We start from the raw sequence: 22,138 nt of genomic DNA on the forward strand, positions 1-22,138 counted from the left end.
AAAATTATATGTCAAAATCTGAGCAGCGGCATCACACACCTTTAGCCCCAGCACTTGGGAGGCAGAGGCAGGCGGGTCTCCATGAATTCAAGGCCAGTGTGGGCTACAGAGGGAGTCCCACGACAGAGTCTAAAACCCTGTCTTGAAACACCAACAAACAAAACATATGTCAAAGCATTTATTTAGAAAAACAAAACATCAGAGAATGATAACTGATAAGCCTGATGAGACGTGTGTGGGCAATCATTATTTCCCTTTTCTAACTTCTTGGGGCTTTTTTAGTTTTCAAAATAAAGTTTGGCGAAAAACTAAGAGAAGGGTGATGATTTTTTTTAATACATTCACTAGCCCTGAGAGAAAATTTTATCATTGGAGAAGATGATAGCAGTGTTTCCTTGGCTGGAGAACAGTGAATTCGGGCTTTAACAGAGCACATGTTTTGATAAATTGCAGCCACGTACCTGGGATCTTCATATTGCTTTTCTTCCAGTATTTGCTGTTACTACCCTCTTGATGATGATAAAAATGTAATGCAAGACTCTATGCCAATGGGCAGATTAGATTGAGTTCAGTCATCATCAATTATATCAATAACCACCTAAGATAATGAAACATATTGAGCTTTTAAAATACTAATGTCTCATCATAGGATATCCTTCAGTTACACTATCCTAAGAGGAATGATAGGGTTGCAAAATGCCTAAAAGTTGCAGAAAACAGCTTGTGTTTGTAGAAATACATTAGCCATGTTTTGTTCTCCCAGAACAAAATCTATTCTGTCATATTCACATGAACATTCATAGTTGCAAATTTAGTTCAGTTTCCAAAGAAAAAAAACTGTTCAAATGCATACAAAGTACGGACTGGCAATAAACATTCTACTGTGCTCTTATTTTCACTTTAAAGCTAGGGTTTGTAAATTCTAGAACTACACTGACACCTAGAGGAAATCGGCTCTAAGCACTGATGCTTTCCTGACCCGTTTTTTTTTTAAATTTTATTATTATTATTACCATGCTTTGTTTTTTTCTCTTGTTCTCTAAGTTGAGTATGAATTCATTTTTTTTTTTACAAAAATGCTTTGTCATAAAAAGCATAGCACAATGTAGAGAAAACAGAAAGAAAAAAAAAACAACACCAAGAATTCCTACTCATTAGTGAACTAAGATTTACAAAAAGATGAAATGGTGTCTCTGTCACCTCTGCACCCTGTCACGTTACTCATTTTTGCTTGGAGTAGCTGAAACGTACTGAATGAAAACCGGAATCAAATTAGTTTTACTACTTTAAAACTATGTACTATGAACATTGATAAAATTATTATCTCGACTATATATATTATATACACGACTATGTGAATATGTATATATGTATATATATATATATATATATGTATATATATATATATATTCAACGGTTTGGTTCTTGTGCTAAGTGTAGACGCTCTATAGGAATTTATGTATTTCAAATTTAATCTGGAGAATCAGTTAGGGAAGTACTTTCCTTTAATTTAAAAAGCTAGATATGCATAAGCCTATTCTATCTTAAATGTGTACTTTAGAGATGAAATTGAAACATTGTGGTTGTCAGAGACGCTAAACCGGGAGCACTAAGGTCGTTGGAAAGAGCTGGAGCTTTTTCTTAGTACAGGGGCATGGAAATAAATCCAGCAAGATCTATTTTGAAGTTGCCTCTCAAAGCCCTGAAGTACCAAACACGCAGACGGTGCAGCCGCAAAGGAGGCTTCTGCAGAGAATGCTGCCAAGCTCAGGCGCTCCCATCCCGATTTGCATAAGTGCAAATGCTGTTCCTCCTGCGACGTGGTTCTGCACCCCAGACGCTGGGAAGCAGCTGAGGCAGCAGATGACCGTTTACGTTGCCAGAGCGCGTGAAGCAGCGAACATCCCCACATTACTCACTAAGTAATGAGGAGGGGACTGAGAAGCGTTCCGCAGTTCAGACCCGCCTGCCAGTTAGCCCTTGGGCTCCGCTTGGTGTGCTGCGCGCACAGCAGAGACTCTCAGGAGGTAATGCAAATGAATCAACAGACAGCGTGAGGTCCCAGCAGCAGCAGGCAAGGTACCGCCTATGCAACAGGGCGTGATGACAGATAATTAGCTGTGACATGCCCTCGATGGCTCTGGGATGAGAGAATTCAGTTGGAAACCAGCGTGCTACAAGCTATGGAAAACCTAGAGATCAAACTTTGGAACATAAACTTTTTCTTTTTTTTTTTTTTTTTCTTTTTTTAAATATAGATGGTTGTTGGAAAATGTAGTCTTCATGGGAATACATAGAACCAAAATTGAAGTTTTTAAGTTAAATTGTAGCCCATACACCATCTCTGTGGATATGCTCACCATACATTCATTCTTTCTTAGGGTGTTTAAAAATTTTGTTTTGAGCCAAGCGCAGTGGCACAAGCCTGTAATCCCAGCAGAGGCAGAGGCCAGAGGATCTCTGTGAGCTCAAGGCCAGCCTGGTCTACAAAGTGAGTCTAGGACAGCCAGGGTTACACAGAGAAACCCTGTTTCACAAAAACAAAACAAAACCAAACAAACAAACAAAAAAATTCTGTTTTGTAAAACTGCCCTTATTTTACATAGAAGAAAACACTGGCTTAGACAAGTTGTGAACTTGCTCAGTGACAAGGTGACAAGAGGACAAACAAGCTGAGTGGGGCCTTAACTTCAGCAGTCAGGAGGCAAAGGCTATCTGTGGGTTCCAGGCCAGCTTGTTCTACACAGTGAGGAGGTCGAGGACAGTCAGGACTAAGATGGTGGCATTTCTACAGTTTTTTTTCCTTAAAAGTGCTTTATTTAAAACAAACAAACAAACAAACAACAAAACAAAACTCTAAAGTCATTGCTCTAACAACTGGGAAAATTTGTGGGCTATATATTAGGAAGGAGTATTCGATCTCTGTCAAATTTCCTTCCCATTTCATTGTGTTTATTAAGAGAAACACATTCACAAAGGAATAAAGGGCTTTTAGACTTGATCAAGAAACACACACACACACACACACACACACACAGGCACACATGCACACAAAATTCAGTACCTGTTAAATCTAAATGAAACATTTGAGGGCTCATTGTATTTTTGCAAACATTCCACAAATTGGAATTTTCTAAACAAAGGCAAACATGGATTATAGGTCAGCATTTGTTTGAAAGCTTCAGATATTTATCTACCAAATTAGCTATTCCTTTCAATATTTGTGTGCTTAGCAGGGGCCAAGTGGGTCTGCTTCCCACGGCCGCCTAGCCTTTTCTCCTTTGTCACAAACCATCAGTGTCTTCCGTCTGGCGGAATCCTCTGTCTGTGGAAGCTTCGATGCTGTGCCACCCACCTTTCATTGTGTCCTGAAGAGCCTGGTGACCATGATAAAGGGGCGTAATTGTACAAGAAACAAGGACACATGTTTGCCATTATTGTTTAGCTGGGAATTTTAGCAGTATGAGGAGATTATTAATTACAAATGTCTCTTCCGTCAACATAGAAGCTGTTTCTTCTGTTTTCAAGGATCACAGGAGCATTTTTAAGCCAGAAAAGGAGCAGCAGCTGTGAGCACTGTTCATTTCAGCCGGAGTCGCTTGCTGCTCATAATTCAAATTGTGAAATGCACTCAAAGGGGCCATCTTGTGGGAGATTTCTATTCAATTTTCAGCAGATTTATTGACAAAATCTGGCCAAATCTGAAGGTTAGAAAGAAACAACATCATGGAAGTCGTGGAAGTACATTTGATGACATGTCATAAGCTTCTGGTTTGAAATCTAAACAACAAAAGAAGGCCAGAGACACAATTTATTTAATCGAAACAAAAACTGTTCTGAATTTCCATCAGCAGGCATGGCGTGGTTTATTCGGCCTCCCTTGATTCCTCATATTGCAAGCCTAACTTTTTAATTTTATTTTTTTGTACAACAGGGAAAATTAAGAATAGTCTTCTGTGTTATGTTTTACATTTTGAAATACGTAATACTTTATTTCCACTTCCAGAATACCCCTTTCATTAAGAATTTTCTCTAAGTCAAAACTGATGGAGCCTTGTAAGTTACACTGCCAGTAACAAGCATTTTCATCTTGTGCAGTTGATTCTCTGATTTGCCTCTTTGTTTCCAAACAGTATGTTTAGACTTAGGGTTCATGACGTAGGCCTCACTGGCCTGGAACTCAGAGATCTGCCAACTTCACCTCCATGTACTGGTAGTAAAGATGAGTACCACCAGGAATAGCTAGACTTGCACTTCTTACCTTTTTATAGTCAGCAACTTGAGAAAACAGATAAATTATGGCTCCAGCCATCAGCATCATTAATGTGACTTTGCTTTTGTTTCTCTGGTGGTACTACACTTTTTGCTGATAAGTCATCGTATTAATTATGCTCGCATAGAACTCTTGTTTTATGCTTTCTGACACAGTAACTATTTTCTGAGAATTGATAACTATCTCATCATTTATGAACTTACAGGAATTCCACTAACCTTTTAAGACTTAATATATACTCTCACTAAAACGATTCCCTGTCACTCTATGCCTTTTATGTGACATAAAGTTTATTATTATTCTGCCATTTCCAAGTAAAAAATACTTTAATTTTTTGTTTTGAGTGATATTACTTAGACTTGAGTTTTCCTTCTTTGTAGAAGTTAGGTTTAGAATTTCACAAAAACATTCAGGCTATAAAACAGGTTCAGTAAATTAGCAATGATCATAGAATATGAGAGAGAAAAGTTATCAATTTAAAATGGGCATTTAACAGAAAATTCTAGAGTGTTTGTCCCTTTCCTTGAAATAAAAATAAACATGAATAAATTTTCTTATTTATGCAGGAGGTATTTGGAAATAGAAACATTATAATACTTTATTCAGGCCTTAGGAATTGTTGAAAAATTTTTTTGATTACACAGAATATTTTTCAGAAATGAGAACATTTTTGTTTTAAAATATTATGCTCTATGTGTTATGTATAAATAATTTCTAATTTTTGTTATCTCCTTCATGTTCCTAAAATGAGCCATATAATTATTTTGTATCAGCTCTGTCTGACTTCATTAGTCTCATCAGACAATTGCTATTTACCAGAAATTGTAGAAGAACACACAAATATTTAATACTGTAATCCAAAAGTAGTATAAATTAAAATGAAAATAATTGTATAATACTTGCTTTGTTCTTAGGAAACATTCAGGGTAGTATTTTAAATACATGGTTATCAACTCACTCATAAAACTTTTGACCCAAAATTTACCTTGCTTACAAGAAGTGTAAGGATAAAGATGGAACAGAGATTTCCATCGTGGCCAGTGACTGTCTCAACTTGAGACCCACCCTATGGCAGAGAGCCAGCCCCACACCATTAGTGCTGCTCTGCTCTGCTTGCCCACAGGAGCTCAGTATAGCTGTCTTCTGAGAGGCTTCATCCAGCAGCTGATGGAAACAGATGCAGAGACCCACAGCCAAACAACAGCCAGAGCTCCAGGAGTCCTGTGGAAGAGCAGGAGGAAGGATAGAGGGAGCCAGAGGGGTCAAGGACACCACTAGAAGATCTACAATGTAAACTAACCTGGGCCCATGGGGCCTCAGAGAGACTGGACCGCCAACCAAAAAGCAAGCATGGGCTGGCCCTAGCCCCTACACATATGTAGATGTGCGGCTTGGTCATCAACAACTAAGGCAGGACTATCTCTGACTCTGTTGCCTGTGTTCGGATCCTTTTCCCCTAGCTGGGATGGATGCTTTGTCTGGCCTCAGTGGGAGAGGATGCAGTTAGTCCCTCTCTGACTTGATATAAAAGAGTGGGTTGGTACCTCAGAGAGGGGGGGTAGGGGTGGGGGTGCTAAGGGTGTGAGGGTGAGGCTAGGAGGAGGGAGGGGACTTCTTTCAGGTTGTAAAATGATTTATTAAAACAAACAACCCAACAAAAAACAAACACAAAATACATGGTTGTCTGTTTCCACGTTTCTTTTCTTTCTTTCTTTCTTTTTTTTTTTTTTTTGTTTCCATGTTTCTATAGATGGTTTTAAGCCACCATATTGATGCTGGGGCTTGAACTCAGGTCTCCTGGAGGGACAACCAGTGCTTTTAACAACTGTACCATCTCTCTAGCCAATCCAGCTTAAAATTTTCAAAAGTCATTTATTTTTGTTATTTTTCCCTTTTTTCTTTTTTATTGTTTATTAACTACAGTTTATTCAGTTTGTATCCCCCATAAGCCCCTCCCTCCTCCCCTCCCATCCCCACCCTCCCTCCCCCTTCTTCTCGCTTGCCCCTCCCAAGTCCACTGATAGGGGAGGTCTTCCTCTCCTTCCTTCTGATCTTAGTCTATCAGATCTCTTCAGGAGTGGCTGCATTGTCATCTTCTGTGGCCTGGTAGGGCTGCTCTCTCCTCAGGGGGAGGTGATCAAAGAACAGGCCTATCAGATTATGTCAGAGGCAGTCCCTCTTCCCATTACTATGGAACCCACTTGGATACTACGCTGTCATGGACTACATCTGTGCAGGGGTTCTAGGTTATCTCCATGCATGTTCCTTGGTTGGAATATGAGTCCCTGGGGACCCCTGTGTTCAAATTTTCTGGTTCTGTTGCTCTCCTTGTGGGGTTACTGTCCTCTTCAGATCTTACTATTTCTCACTTCTTACTTAAGATTCTTTGCCCATCAGTTGGCCTTAAGTCTCAGTGTCTGCTTTGATAGTCTGTAGAGCAGAGGCTTTCAGAGGCCCTCTGTGGCAGGTTCCTAGGTTGTTTCCTGTTTTCTTCTTCTTCCTCTGATGTCTATCCTCTTTGCCTTTTGGGATGGGGATTGAGCGTTTTAGTCAGGGTCCGCTCTCTTGATTAGTTTCTTTAGATGTTCAGGGTTTTAGTAGGTTTATCCTATGTTATATGTCTATATGAGTGAGTATATACCATGTGTGTCTTTCTGCTTCTGGGACAGCTCACTCAGGATTATCCTTTCCAAGTCCCACCATTTACCTGCAAATTTCATGATTTCTTTATTTTTCATTGCAGAGTAATACTCCATTGTGTAGATGTACCACAATTTCTGCATCCATTCTTCAGTTGAGGGGCATCTGGGCTGTTTCCAATTTCTGGCTATTACAAATAAAGCTGCTACAAACATGGTTGAGCAAATGTCTTTATTGTGTACTTGAGCCTCTTTTGGATATATGCCTAGGAGTGGTATGGCCGGATCTTGAGGAAGTGCTATTCCTAGTTGTCTGAGAAAGCGCCAGATTGATTTCCAGAGTGGTTGTATGAGTTTACATTCCCACCAGCAGTGGAGGAGGGTTCCCTTTTCTCCACAGCCTCTCCAGCATGTGTTGTCACTTGAGTTTTTCATCTTGGCCATTCTGATGGGTGTAAGGTGAAATCTCAGGGTGGTTTTGATTTGCATTTCCCTAATGGCTAATGATGTTGAACATGTCTTTAAGTGTTTCTCTGCCATTTGATATTCCTCTACAGAGAATTCTCTGTTTAGCTCTGTTCCCCATTTTTAATTGGATTACTTGGTTTGCTATTTTTCAGCTTCTTTAGTTCTTTATATATATTGTATATTAGCCCTTTGTCAGATAAAGGGTTAGTGATGATTCTTTCCCAATCTGTAGGCAGTCGTTTGGAGGTATCTCCATCCCTGATCTTAAGCTGTACAATAGAGCAACAGTTATAAAAACTGCATGGTACTGGCATAGAAACAGAATGGTGGATCAATGGAACCAAACAGAGGACCCAGAAATAAACCCACACATCTATGGACACCTGATCTTTGACAAAGATGCCAAAACCATACAATGGAAAAAAGATAGCATCTTCAACAAATGGTGCTGGTCTAACTGCATGTCTACATGTAGAAAAATGAAAATAGATCCATACTTATCACCATGCACAAAGCTGAAGTCCAAGTGGATCAAAGACCTCAACATAAAACTAGACACACTAAATCGGTTAGAAGAAAAAGTGGGGAATACCCTTGAACTCATTGGCACAGGAGACAACTTCCTGAACAGAACACCAACAGCACAGGCTCTAAGAGCAACAATCAATAAATGGGACCTCATGAAACTGAAAAGCTTCTGTAAAGCAAAGGACATCATCATCAAAACAAAACGAATACCTATTTTTGTTATTTTAATTGTATGTATGTGTGTGAGTGTGTACACATGTGTAAGTCCAGTGTCTAAAGAGTTGGAGCCGGTTCTTTCCTAAGATTCCCTGCACTCTTCCCGAAGGTTGCCCATAAGTCTCAGCATCTACATTGATAAGTCTGCAGGGCAGAGCTTTTCAGAGGTCCTCTGTGTCAAGATCCTGACTTGTTCCCTCTTTTCTCCTTCTTCTGATGTCCAGTTGAGCACTTTAAGAAGAGTCCTCCCTCTTGATTAGTTTCTTTAGGTGTACAGATTTTAGTAGGTTTATCCTATACTATATGTCTATATGAGTGAGTATATACCATGTGCATCTTTCTGCTTCTGGGATAGCTCACTCAGGATGATCTTTTCCAGATCCCACCATTTACCTGCAAATTTCATGATTTTCTTGTTTTTTATTGCTGAGTAATATAAGATCTGGAGAGGACAGGAACTCCACAAGGAGAGCAACAGAACCAAAAAAAAAAAAAAAAAAAAAAATCTGAGCACAGGAATATCTGAAACTGATATTCCAACCAAGGACTATGCATGGAGATAACCTAAGACCCCTGCACAGATGTAGCCCATGGTAGTTCAGTATCCAAGTGGGTTCCATTGTAATAGGAACAGGGACTGTCTCTGACATGAACTGATTGGCCTGCTCTTTAATTACCTCCCACTGAGGGGGGAACAGCCTTACCAGGCCACCGAAGAGGACAAGGCAGCCACTCCTGATGAGACCTAACTGACTAGGATCAGAAGGAAGGAAAAGAAGTCCTCCCCTATCAGTGGACTTGGGGAGGGGCATGCATGCAGAGGGTGGAGGAAGGGAGGGATTGGGACTGGAGAAGGGAGAGAACCACAAGGGGGATACAAAGTGAATAAGGTGTAATTAATAAAGAAAAAAAAAAAGAGTTGAAGCCGGGGTTCCAGGAGGTTGTGTGTCACCAGTGTGGTGCTGGGAACCATAGTCAGGTCCTTTGCAAACAGTATTAGCCCTTAACCACTGAGCCATGTCTCCAATTCTTCAATTTCAATTTTAAACACTTTATTTTTATTTTATTTATTTGCATATGTGTGTTTCTTTGCATACACCTGTGCACATGTGTACAACTACAATCAGGATCAGAGGAGGGTGTGAGACACCCTATAGCTGGAATTACAGGCAGATAAGAGTTGTCTAACATGCATGCTGGGAACTAAACTCTTGTCCTTTTTAAGAGCAGCAAACATTCTAAACCATTGAGCCATTTAAATCTCTAGCTCCTCCAACTTAAATTTTTGAGGCTGATTACAGGAAATCTCTCCAATAAATAATCATTTCTGAGTTAATTTTATGCTCAGTTAACAGAATCCTTTGCTGTAGGATCATATCAATCTGACCTTCCCTCTTTATAATCTCTGTGGTAGAATTTACATATCTTTCAGTTCTTTACATTCTTCTGACAGCCTGGCTGTTCACTCTTCCTGCTGGTAAATGCTAACCATTCAGTATATTTTAAATTGTTTCAAAAGGTTAGGTAGCCTAGTTACATTTCTTGCACTCATGGGATAATTACCCTTTCTTGTATGCCTAGTGCCTTTACATTCTTGGTCTCATGGTCTTTACAAAATCTGATATGTCCTCTCTAGCAGAGATGTGATTGTGTGTGTGTGTGTGTGTGTGTGTGTGTGTGTGTGTTTTAACAGTGTCAGAATAATAACATGGTTCAAAAAGTGTGTGCTTGAGATGATGCTTCAGTTCCTCTGGGAGACCTAGGCTCTAGCTTTCCTTATTGTCTTTGTTATATTCTCAGCAGTCATGCGGCATTTGTACATTCACATCTATACTATGAAGGAGCCTGGTGAGACACAGCTGATTCTTTCCTTCACTCTGAAGTTTCAACAGAAGAACCTAGACAGTGCACTGTGTTGAAAAATATATGAACTTGATTTAAACACACATGAATTCTAATTTAATTACAACTACACATCACATCTACTCTCCACAGCTATATGTTAGGATACAGCAAATCAAGTAAACAAAAGAGAAGTATGATTTCCTTCCATCCTTTATTTCTTCCTCTCTTTCTTTGAGACAGGTTCTATGTAGTCCTGTCCATTCAGGAACTTGCTATGTGGAGCACGCTGGCCTTGGACTCACAGAGATCTGCTTACTTCTATGAGTGCTGATATTAAAGACATGTATTGCCATGCCAGGCAGAAGCGGGGTTTCTGCTATTACATCTTAATAATGTTGCTGAAAACTTGGTCTTAAAAACGCTGTGCGTCTGGTTTGATCTGCTTGGACTTTAGTTTTGTGTAGGGTGATAAATCAGACACAATAAACTTCTTAGAAGGAAAAGTGGGGAAAAGTCTTGAACTTGTTGGCACAAGAGGCAACTTCCTGAACAGAACACCAATAGCACAGGCTCTAAGATCAACAATCAATAAATAGGACCTCATGAAACTGAAAAGCTTCTGTAAAGCAAAGGACAATGTCATCAGAACAAAATTAATGCCTACAGATTGGGAAAGGATCTTCAGCAACCCAACATCTGACAGAGGGCTAATATCCAGAATATATAAAGAACCCAAGAAGTAAAACAGCAAAAAAAAAAAAAAAAAAAAAAAAAAAAAAAAAAAAAAAAAAAAAAAAGAAAAAGAAAAAGAAAAAGAAAAAAATCAAGTAATCCAATTAAAAAATGGGTACAGAGCTAAACAGAGAATTCTCAATAGAGGAATATCGAATGGCAGAGAAACACTTAAAGAAATGCTCAACATCCTTAGTCATCAAGGAAATGCAAATCAAAACAACCCCGAGATTTCACCATACACCCATCAGAATGGCTAAGGTCAAACACAAACACATACTGGAGAGGTTGTGGAGAAAGGGGAACCCTCCTCCATTGCTGGTGGGAATGTAAACTTGTACAATCACTTTGGAATTGAATCTGATGCTTCCTCAGACAATTAGGAATAGTGCTTCCTTAAGATCCAGCTATAGCACTCCCAAGCATATATCCAAAATATGCTCAAGTATACAACAAGGACATTTGCTCAACCATGTTCATAGCAGCTATATTTGTAATAGCCAGAATCTGGAAACAATCCAGATGTCCATCAGCTGAGGAATGGATACAGAAATTGTGGTACATTTATACAATGGAATACTATTCAACAATTAAAAACAAGGAAATCATGAAATTTGCAGGCAAATGGTGGGATCTAGAAAAGATCATCCTGAGTGAGGTATCCCAGAAGCAGAGAGACATACATGGTATATACTCACTTATAAGTGGATATTAGATATATAGGATAATCATACTAAAATCTGTATACCTAAGGAAGCTAATCAAGAAGGAGGACGCTGGGTAAGATGCTCAATCTTCATTCAGAAAGGCAAAAGAGACAGACATTAGAAGAGGGAGAAAACAAGGAATGGGACAGGAGCCTATCACAGAGGGCCTGTGAAAGACTCCACCCAGCAGGGTATCAAAGCATATGCTGAGATTCATAGCCAAACTTTGGGCAGAGTGCTGGGAATCTTATGAAAGAAGGCAGAGACAGAAAGACCTGGAGGGAACAGAAGTTCCACAAGGGGAGCAACAGAACCAAAAAATCTGGGCACAGGGGTCTTTTCTGAGACTGATACTCCAAACAAGGACCATGCATGGAGCTAACTTAGAACCCCTGCACAGAAGTAGCCCAAGTCAGCTCAGTATCCAAGAGGGTTTCACAATAATAGGACCAGAGACCATCTCTGACATGAACTCATTGGCTGGCTCTTTTATCACCTTCCCCTGAGGCAGGAGCAGCCTTACCAGGCCACAAAGGAAGAAAATACAGCCAGTGCTGATAAGACCTGATAGGCTAGGGTCAGATGGAAGGGGAGGAGGACCTCCCCTATCAGTGGACTTGGAGAGGGGCATGAGAGGAGATTAGGGAGGGAGAGTGGGATTGGGCGGGCCTTTGGGGAGGGGCCTCCAGCTGGGATACAAAGTGAATAAATTGTAATATATATAAATAAATAAATTAATAAAAACACGGTAGGAACAAATGACATCATAATCTTAGAAGGAAAATGACTTAAATGGAGATCATGATGTTTTGTGATAAACAAGACTCAGAGGCACGAAGATCATATTTTCTATCATATACTGAATCTAGATTTATTTTATTCATTTCTCTCTGTGTGAGTGTGTATATTGTGTGAATGATGGTTAGTTTAGCTATCAGCTTGACACAATGCGCAATCACCTGAAAAGTGAGTCTTAATGAGACATTGTCTAGGTTAGCTTGGCCTGTGGCCATATTTATGAAGAATTATATTGATTGACTGAATTGATAGGGGAAGACCAGCCTTAAGGTGGGTGATATCATTCCCAGATTTTGGGTTCTGGATGACAGAAGAGCGTAGAAAGCTTGGTGAGTACTAGGCATGATGTTTCTATCTCTCTGCTCTTGCCTGTGAACTGGCTTCAGATTCCTGCCTGAGTACCTTACATGTAAGGACTGTAACCTGGGGCTATGGTCTTTGAGCCAAAATTAGCCTTTTCCCTCATAAATGTCCTTAATCAGAGTATTTTACCATAGCAACAGAAATGAAACTAGGACAGTGTGTATGTATAATACATGTATGTCTGTGTGTATGTGAGTGTGTGTATGTGAGTGAGTAATGGCGTGTACATGTCACAGTGCATGTTTCGATGTCACAGAATCTTCCATGCTGTTTGAGACTGGGTCTCTTTGTTTTTCAAACTGCATTTGCTGGGTTAGCTAACAGAGAGCTTTTGAGAATTTTCCTTTCTCTCTGGGGATTTACAGATGAATGTTTGGCTTTATGTGGGTTCTGAAGATTTGAATTTAGATTCTTATGCTTATAGTCAAGTGCTTTATAAATATGAATATATAAAATGTTATATATGTGTATATAACATGGAAGCAATTTGCAGAAAGTAAAGGGACCAGTGAGAGGCGGATGAGGTGAAGGGAGAGTTACGGGCATTGAGAAAATGAACAAAGTGTAATGATACATGCATAGAAATTGTCAAAATTAAACTCATTATTTTGTATGCCAACTAAATTAATTACTTATAAACATTTAAATAAACATTTCATTGAGTGTGGGGAGACTGTAAGAATGTGTGGGTGCCTCAGCCCTTGATGAATAGCAGAAGTAGGTATCTGTGATGTTCTGGAAATTAAAAGAAATAAATTTTAATGAAAAATTATTTGACCCCAAATTAGATAATCTATAATAAATGGTTGTTTAATGAATTTTATTTAAATGAGCTCCTGCAATTAACAAAAGAGCAATTGATAAAATATATGCTTTATCAAAATTAAATAAAAAAATAGAAACCCTAAGTACACCAGCAACACTGAGTCAGTAATGAATACTTCACTTAAAGAAAATCCTGGGTCAAGGTGACTTAAAACCAATATTTAGCCTTAAGTTAAAAAAATCATAGAAGTCTGAAAATTTTTTGAGTCATTTTATAGAATGATTCTGAAGTGAAAGAAAGACACCATAGAGAAAGAAACCATAGGTTCATGTCTCTGAGGAATGCACATGCAAAATTCTAATTGACCCCATACATGAGTCAACCAGTGCAATAAACACATTAAGAATGAAGGGCAAATAGTCAGGGCCTGTAGAGATGGCTCAGGGGTTTAGAGTGCTTACTGCTCTTGCAGAGGACCTGGGTTCAATTCTTGGCACCCGACATTTTGGCTAACAACCATGTGTAATTCCAGTTCCTGGGGGATCTGGAGCCTTCTTCTGAGTCTCTGACCTCTGACAACTTACTTGCATGTGCTGCACATACCTACACTGAGGCACAAAAGTCACATGATCATAGAGAAGTTGTTTATCCAGTAACAATGATGTCACTATTGTGCAGGTGTGCATATCTTGCTTGGAAGGCTGGTATTGAAGTTCATGGATACCCTTTTGCCCTAGTGTCCCAGATAGTACTTTCTGAAATTATAGCCAGCAGCAAGGAAGTTTCCAGTTCAATTCCAGCTTGACTTCTCTCTATATTACAGTTAAGATGTGTGTTGGGCTCAGTGTCACATGTAATCCCAGCTCTAGGGAGGCAGAGGAAGGCAGATCTCTGAGTTTAAGGCTAGACTGGTCTACAAACTGAGCCTAGGACAGCCAAGACTATACAGAGAAACCTTGTCTTGAAAAACAAAACAAAATAAAACAAGATGTGTGATGTCTTTAGCAATAGAGTTTTATCAACTACTTCTGGCACACACACAAACACACACTTTTTTCTGCAGACCACAGTGGCCTCAAGCTCAGGGAATTTTCTGCCTCTGCTTCATGAATACTGAGATTAAAGTTCTGTGCCATTCCACTTGGCTTTCAATTTATATATATTTTTTATAACTTGTTTACCTTTATTTCATATACATTTTTTTTTTCATGTGCATGTATCTTCGTAAGGATATCAGGTCCCCTGGAACTGGAGATACAGCTATGAACTGCCAGCTAAATGATGGGAATTAAACTGGGGTCCTGTGGAAGAACAAGTAGTGCTCTGAACCTCTGAGCCATCTCTCCAGCCCTCCAATTTATATTTTTTAAGTTACTTTAAGGGGTAGTAAAGAGGTTATACATTATCTTTATGGCATTTTTCTGCATTCTTGGTTTTGGTTAACCAATCATCTACTTCCTCTCACACCTCTCATCCCTATCCATTGCTTCCACCCCCAAAATTCCAGCTCTGTTTTCATATCATCTATGCTCTCATAGTCCTCCTTCCTTAAGGCATCTTCCTCTCAAAGGGCCTTTGTTTAGTTCCCTTGCCTTTACAGGTGTTCCATTTTAGACAAAAATATTAAGGGTTGAAGTCAGGGTCTATGTGGTGGTTTGAATAGGTATCCCCTCCCTGCCTCCAGACTAATGTGTTTGAATGCTTGGTACATAGGGAATAATACTATTTGGAGGTGTGGCCTTGTTGGAGGAGGTGTGTCACTTTGGGGGTGGGCTTGGAGGGATGATGGAGACAATGCTGTCATTATCTCACATCAGAAGTGATTGCTGAGCAGTAGTAAGTCATGGGTAGGGAGGTGCCCATAGAGCCCTGTCACCTTCTGCTGAAATATTGGTTACTGATGGATTCAGGAGGAGAAGCAGTCATTGTCTTGAGTTGTGTACCCACAGATGAACCTCCCTGTGGTCATGCAGATGATCCTGGTTAAACTCCATGAACCTCAAACAAATTAAAAACAAGCAAAACTGGAGATATGAATGCTTGAAAGGGAGGAGGGGTGGCTTCAAGGAGTGGGATGGAGATTAGAGAGGGTAGGGAGATTATATATATATATATATATATATATATATATATATATATATATATATAATTTTTTGAGGCAGGGTTTCTCTGTGTATAGCACTGGCTGTTCTGGAACTTGCTTTGTATACATGCTGGCCCTGAACTCACAGAGGTCTGCCTGCTTCTACCTCCCAAGTGCTGGGATCAAAGGCCAGCCTATCACAACATTATCACAACATTATTTATGGATGCATAGAATTACTATAGGAGGTATTAAATAAAGAATGTGAGCCCACTGTGGCAGCACATGACTTTATTCCCAGCAGTTGGAAGGCAGAGGCAGAAGCAGGTAGATTTCTATGTTGGCGGCCAGCCTGATCTACATAGCGAGCTCCAGGACTACATAGTGAAAAACACATGGTCTTTTCTGTAGATTCAGACAAACACCTGACAAAGATCAAACTCAATCAATTAGACACAAAAAACCAAACAACAACAACAACAACAACAACAAAAAAAACAAAAAACAAACAAACAAAAAACTTAGCTGAAGGTAAACTAAAGACTCACAGGTGACTTGACAGCGGTAAAACTATGGTCCAGTCCAGACAAGGAGGCCAACAGGCATCACCTGTAGTCAGCATAATGGAAATCTCAGCCAGAGTGTGCAGGAAGGGAAACAGAAACCATCTACACTGGAAAAGAAAAAAGCAGCTACTATGCTCGCAGAAGATATGATTGGACATGCAGAAATCAGTAAAGGTTATAAGCACACACACATAGGCACAAACATATGTACACACACACTTACTAAACTGATGTAATAGTTTAAAGAGGAAGTTAACAAAATAACCCTGGGCTGGGGAAATGGTTCAGGGTGTAAAGTGCTTGCTCCATAAGTGTGATCACTTGAGTTAAATTTCCAGGACTCTCCTGGTGGAAGGAGATAACTGACTCATGCACTGTGGCATGGGCATACCTGTCCATACAAATAATAAGTAAGTAAGTAAGTAAGTAAGTAAGTAAGTAAGTAAGTAAGTAAGTAAATAAATAAATAAATGAAATGTTTAGAAACGAAAAAAAACATGCACAGTAAAGAAAACAATTAACTGGATAAAGAGACATATACAGATTGGGAGATAATATTTATAAATCATATATTTGACAGGTTTTATGCAACAATATCTAAGGATGCATAGAACGCAATGGTAGAACTCTCACTAACTCTATTAAAATGGACAGAGAATCTAACCTACATTCTGCAAAATCTGAAAAGCCAACAGTCTGTGAAACTGCTCAGTATCACTAATGTCAGAGGAGTGCTCAAGAGACATCAACTCACATCTGCTCAACTGCTCTTTGAAACTAAAAGATAACAAGTGTTGGTGATGATGCAGGGAAAAGAGATACCTAAAATCAGCAATCTGGTTTCTGCCTATGTAGCCAAGATTTGAAATGAGGCTCACACCGGGCTCTTTGAACATTCATGCTTTCTGTCACATGTTTCATAAAAGCAGAGGAGTGAAAACAATATAAATACCCAATGACATGATTAGATAGAAATGTGTATGCATACAATGAGATATTTAGCTTTTAAAAGGAAGGAAGCCTTGCCATTTGTTATATGAATGCATTTGAAACACACCACCTAGTGAGCTAGTTTAGATTCAGAAAAAAAAAATACTGATTTCAGTTATGTGTGGACTTTAGAAGAACCAACTCAAGGCTAGACATTGAATGGAAAGCACCAGGGGATGTGGGGAGAAAACATGGAGGTGGCAAAGTTCACAAATTTCTTGTAAGAAGAATAAGTTCTAGAGATGGAGCAGACGGCATAGTGCCTGAGGGTAGTGACTGCACTTCATATTGTAAAAAAATCTGCTAGGAGGGAAAAGCTGAATGAACAGGGAGCAAGGAAATGTTGGCTCATAATGGACTGATGTACATATGTGTGTGTGTGTATCTGTCCAATCATTAACTACATGAGGCCAAGCACACTACAAAACTTGTTTATCCTTACGGTCTTACACTGAGATTTTTCAAGAGGACCACTACCACCTCTTTGCTTGTGTCCTATCGCAGAATGTTAGTGACATCCACAGGCCTCTGCCTACTAGGTGGTGGTCACAGGTGAAGTAGCCACAAGTATCTCTAAACCTTGCCAAAAGTCTGCTGGGGTAAAATTGTCATTCAGTAGAGAGTCATAGCCTTAAATACCGGGTTAGGTGCTTAGGATACTATAATTAATAGCTAACAAGCATATTAACAAAATTGCTAATTAGATGTGAAAATTGAGAAAGATAGGAGTATTTAAGGATGCCTTCACATTTCCCTTTTTGGATGGTAATTATATCTTTTACAATAAAAATGAAGTAGTACATTATAATTTTCAATGCTTTTCTTAAAATGTACACTTAAAGTTGAATTAATACTCTAGATGGAACTTATGCTCAACAAATTTCTGTTTCTATGGCTGAATCCTAACAGCTATCATGTGCCCCATTTTGTGAGTTACATATTACTCCCTGCCCTTTCTTTATGTCACACTAATGGCTTTTAACTCCAAGTACACTAAAACCATCTGACTAAAGAATCTTGTTAACTCTTATATTCTACTCTGTATTTATGTTTTTGAATCATTATATTTTATATATTTTTCTTACTAACGTTTCTTTCTTATAAAACTGTGATTTTGCCAATATTTTTAAAAATTAAATATTTTCGTATTTTATATTAGATCTTTGCCCAGTTTGAGTCTACATCTCTTTTTTTAATATAAAAAAATTATTGAAGATCTGAAAAACAACTCCTAAAAGACTGACTTTTTTCTATAAAACTGTATTGACATGATGCATTGTATCTATCATGTTAAAACATGCATTAGATACAAACAGAAAAGCCATGAAAACAAGCCACCATTCTTTAACAACTAAAAAAGGATAAAATGTCTAAGGAACAACATTGTTTACTTGCAAAGGATGGGCTCTTTAAAGACCATCAAAAAAAAGGGGGGGGCATAGATGACTGAGTGTTCAGTTATACACACTGAAGTGAACCTTTGGCATCAGAAATCAGAGGATTTTGTCATAAAGCACTAACATATTTTATGAAAGTGTGCACTGTCAAAGGAACAGAACCACCAGCATTCAAAAGCAGCTTTGTCAACTAGGCAATAAAACACTCTACAGCATGTCTCTCTGTTGTCCATCACTGAATACACAGTAGAAACTTTGAAATGAAAAAAGAAAGAAAAAGAGGGGCAGTGACTCCTTTTATTTTTCCTGTTTAAATGAAGCAGAAAACAAACATGGACTCTGTTATACACTGATGGCATTCAAAGCACATCATTTGTACAAGGGAAGGACTAAGAACCAAACTGTTTACAGAGATCCAGGCACAGGTGAGAGAACGCACACCCTTCCTGGGGTTTGCAGCAGGAGCCACCTCATAATCACTGGGAGTGAACAAGGTTGCAGATTTCTTCCTCAGGTACTTGAGGAAATCATGTAGATAGTTCAGTAATAAAGCAAGGCTTTCCTCAGCTAGAGGTGTATAGGCCAATGTAGCTCCAGTTTACACGAATAATCTCAGGAAGTGTGCAGGGTGATCTGCAAGAATTTCAGCATACTGTGGTCTCTCAAATTTGTAGGGTAGCTGAGTGCCCCACATTCCATCGAAGCCCTTATTTATCTCTGCTACAACCTCATTAATAGCATACTCTGTATTTCCTTGAGATTTCTTATAATTTGCATAATCCTCAAAATAGAGTCCACATTCTTCTTGACAGGAAGATTAAAAAAAAAAAAAAAAAGGGAGAAGAAGAAGTTGCTTTTGCCTGGTGATCAAATCCCAGCCATCCACAAGCCATGGCTTCAACTCTTCAGGAATCTTTAACTTCAACTCTGCCATGAGTGTTTCTTCATTTTCAACTGTAGGATCTGCCTGGGCTCCTTTCTTCCTAGGACACTGAGGCATCTCACTGGTACTATCACCATTTCCATTTCTAGGAGTTTTCTGTTTGTTTGTTTGTTTTAACTTTAACATTTTTTTTCTGTTGCAGAGCAAATGTCTTCTTTCCTGGAGCAGCCCCCCTCATTCTGCCCTCTGCCTATTGTTCATGATTGGACTTTTGAAGTTCTTGCTGTTTCTGCTAATTGGTCCATGTATTTGAGAACTCTGCTTTCTGGAACCCAGTCATCCCAAGTACTTATTCCAACCACTGTAATGGATGAAGTATTTTACTTGTTTGTCCTTTATGGCAACCTTTACACACTTGCTTCATAAAGAAGAGGTCTATGAAAGCACAGCACTCACTGGCCCACCTGGAATGTGGGCTTTGGGTCCTGCTTAGGCTCTATTTATAAGTGAGCCACCACCTCCTCCTTCTCCCAGTACCACCTACTACTGTCCTATATTCTCTACAGATCCTATTGCTTGGTTGATAAAACAGTTTTGCTCTGAACAAAGTAAAGGATGAAAACACACAGCATTACTAAATAGTCATGAACTGTACTCAGAACAAGTATCTCATAACCCAAACCATGGAATGGTTATTTAATGATCTCAAAGTTTTCTTCTTACTTCCAATTTTAAAAATTAAAGTAAACAAAAATATATCACTATTTCTGAAATATGATACTGAGAATAAAGATAGAGTCACACAAACTCAACAGCTTCTCTCTCTCTCTCCTCTCTCTCGTTGACCAGGTTATCACTATGTAGCCGTGTGGGTGCACATGGTTCCTAGCCTGCCAGGCTGCCATTCTTGGGCCATGAGAATGAGCCAGTGCCGCAGGGATGGATGAGTTTTAAGTGGTGTGGAATTTTCTTATTGATGAGTGTGTAATGACTTCCCTATGCTTTGTAAGAGAACACAAAGAGTGATAAGAGTGCCAGTTCTCAGCACTCAGCACCGGGTGGTGGTGCGGTATGCCTTTAATCTCAGCACTTGAGAGGGAGGCAGAAGCAGGCAGATTTCTGAATGGAGGCCAGCCTTGTCTACAGCGTGAGTTCCAGAGGGCCACACAGAGAAACCCTGTCTTAAAAATCAGAAAAAAAGCCAGTTTTCTAAGACAGCAGATGAATATTATTTGTCATGGAAAATGTAACATATTACAGAACAAATAAGGGACATTTAATCAAGATAAGTTATAAAACCTCCCCATGAGCTGCACAATAAATAAAAGCATCCATGAAAAACAAACAGGAAAATTGACTATATTTATAAGATAGAGTGTAGCTCCCCTGCAGTGAAATTGGTTATTATCCATGTCTATATTTTGGGCAGGACTTCTCTCTCCCATTAACTACTCCACATATATTCTTCTGGCCTCTCCTCTCATCAATGTTATTGACAGATTTTAGCACTGCTGCCATTTTCTTTTTTTTTTTTTAATATTTTTTTATTTTTAAATAATTTTGTACATTCACTTGTGTCCTAGCTGTAGCCCTCTCCCTCTTTCCCTCCCAATCCTTCCCTCCCTCCCTCATCTCCTCCCTGCCCCCTTCTGAATCCACTGAGAGGGGGTGTCCTCCTTTCTTTCTGTCTGGCCCTAGTTTATCAGGTATCTTCAGGATGGTTGCAAGGTCCTTATCTGTGGCCTAGCAAGGCTGCTTCTCCCTCAGTGGGGAGGGGAAGCTCATGAGTTCATGTCAGAAACAGTTCCTGTCCCCCTTACTAGGGAACCCACTTGGATACTGAGCTACCATGGGCTATGTCTGAGCAGGGGTTGTAGATTATATCCATGCCTGGTCCTTGGTTGAATAAACAGTCTCATAGAAGACCCTTGTGCTCAGATATATTTGGACCTTTGCAATTTTCATAGATGCATATCACATATTACACCCTCTCGGCTTCCTTTTTTTTTTTTTTCTGCAGGATGAGTTCCAAAATGTTCAGGAGTGCATATGGAACTCTCTGTAGTTTCATTCTCCATTGATCTTTTTACTCCTCTCCAGGACATAGCCACTTTGACCTACTTTATATTTTTGGATGGCCTATACTCTTTCAAACTCCTGTGCTTTTGCTCACACTGTCATTCTGAAAATAGTGCCCCTGTACTTGTATATTTGGTAAATTCATTGGCCTTCCTCAAGCCGAAGTCAAACTTGATCTTGTGAATTTCTCTATCCTATCTTTCTTCAAAAATTTACAGTGCCTCAAACTATCACTGAGACTTGGTATATGACTAATAGATGTTTTCAACTGAATAAATATTAAATATCCAGAGTATGAAAAGGGGTTGTTTAGTTTCATTGATATTTTATGTTAAAAATTTTGTAATAACATGTCTAAAGTGTTATAAATATATAATATTTCAACATGATAAGATGTGTTGAAGAGAATTAACTGAATCATGCTACTTGAAAAATTTAAAAGTACTGGTTTTTATATATATTATTTAACATGTTCCATTGTATATTTTGTCTACATAGCCTTAATAGTATTTAATAGTATTTAAGCTGTTATATCAAACCAGCCATGTTTTGTGGAATTATATTGCTATTATTTCTTTTGACCCATTTTAATTAGAATATTTGTTATGACTAGCTCATCTCTGAAATACTGTTTAATAGCATAAAATGGAAAAAAGTGCATATCATGTTAGAATTCAAGGTGAAGGCAACACATAGTGGTATATATTTTTTTAATTAAATTTTTAATTTTTATGTATTAATTACAGTTTATTCATTTTGTATCCCAGCTGTAGCCCCCTCCCTCATTCCTCATCCTACCCTCCCT

At 39.0% G+C, this 22,138-nt stretch overlaps 1 pseudogene; it reads right to left on the bottom strand.

Annotated features, from left to right (window-relative positions):
• Nucleotides 1–1,956: 1,956 nt before the first annotated feature.
• Nucleotides 1,957–21,435, bottom strand: LOC129692773 (mortality factor 4-like protein 2; annotated as a pseudogene).
• Between the last annotated feature and the right edge of the window lie 703 nt (nt 21,436–22,138).

This window comes from Psammomys obesus, unplaced genomic scaffold (assembly GCF_907164565.1).
Source record: "Psammomys obesus unplaced genomic scaffold, mPsaObe1.curated_primary_1811, whole genome shotgun sequence".
Taxonomy (NCBI): domain Eukaryota; kingdom Metazoa; phylum Chordata; class Mammalia; order Rodentia; family Muridae; genus Psammomys; species Psammomys obesus.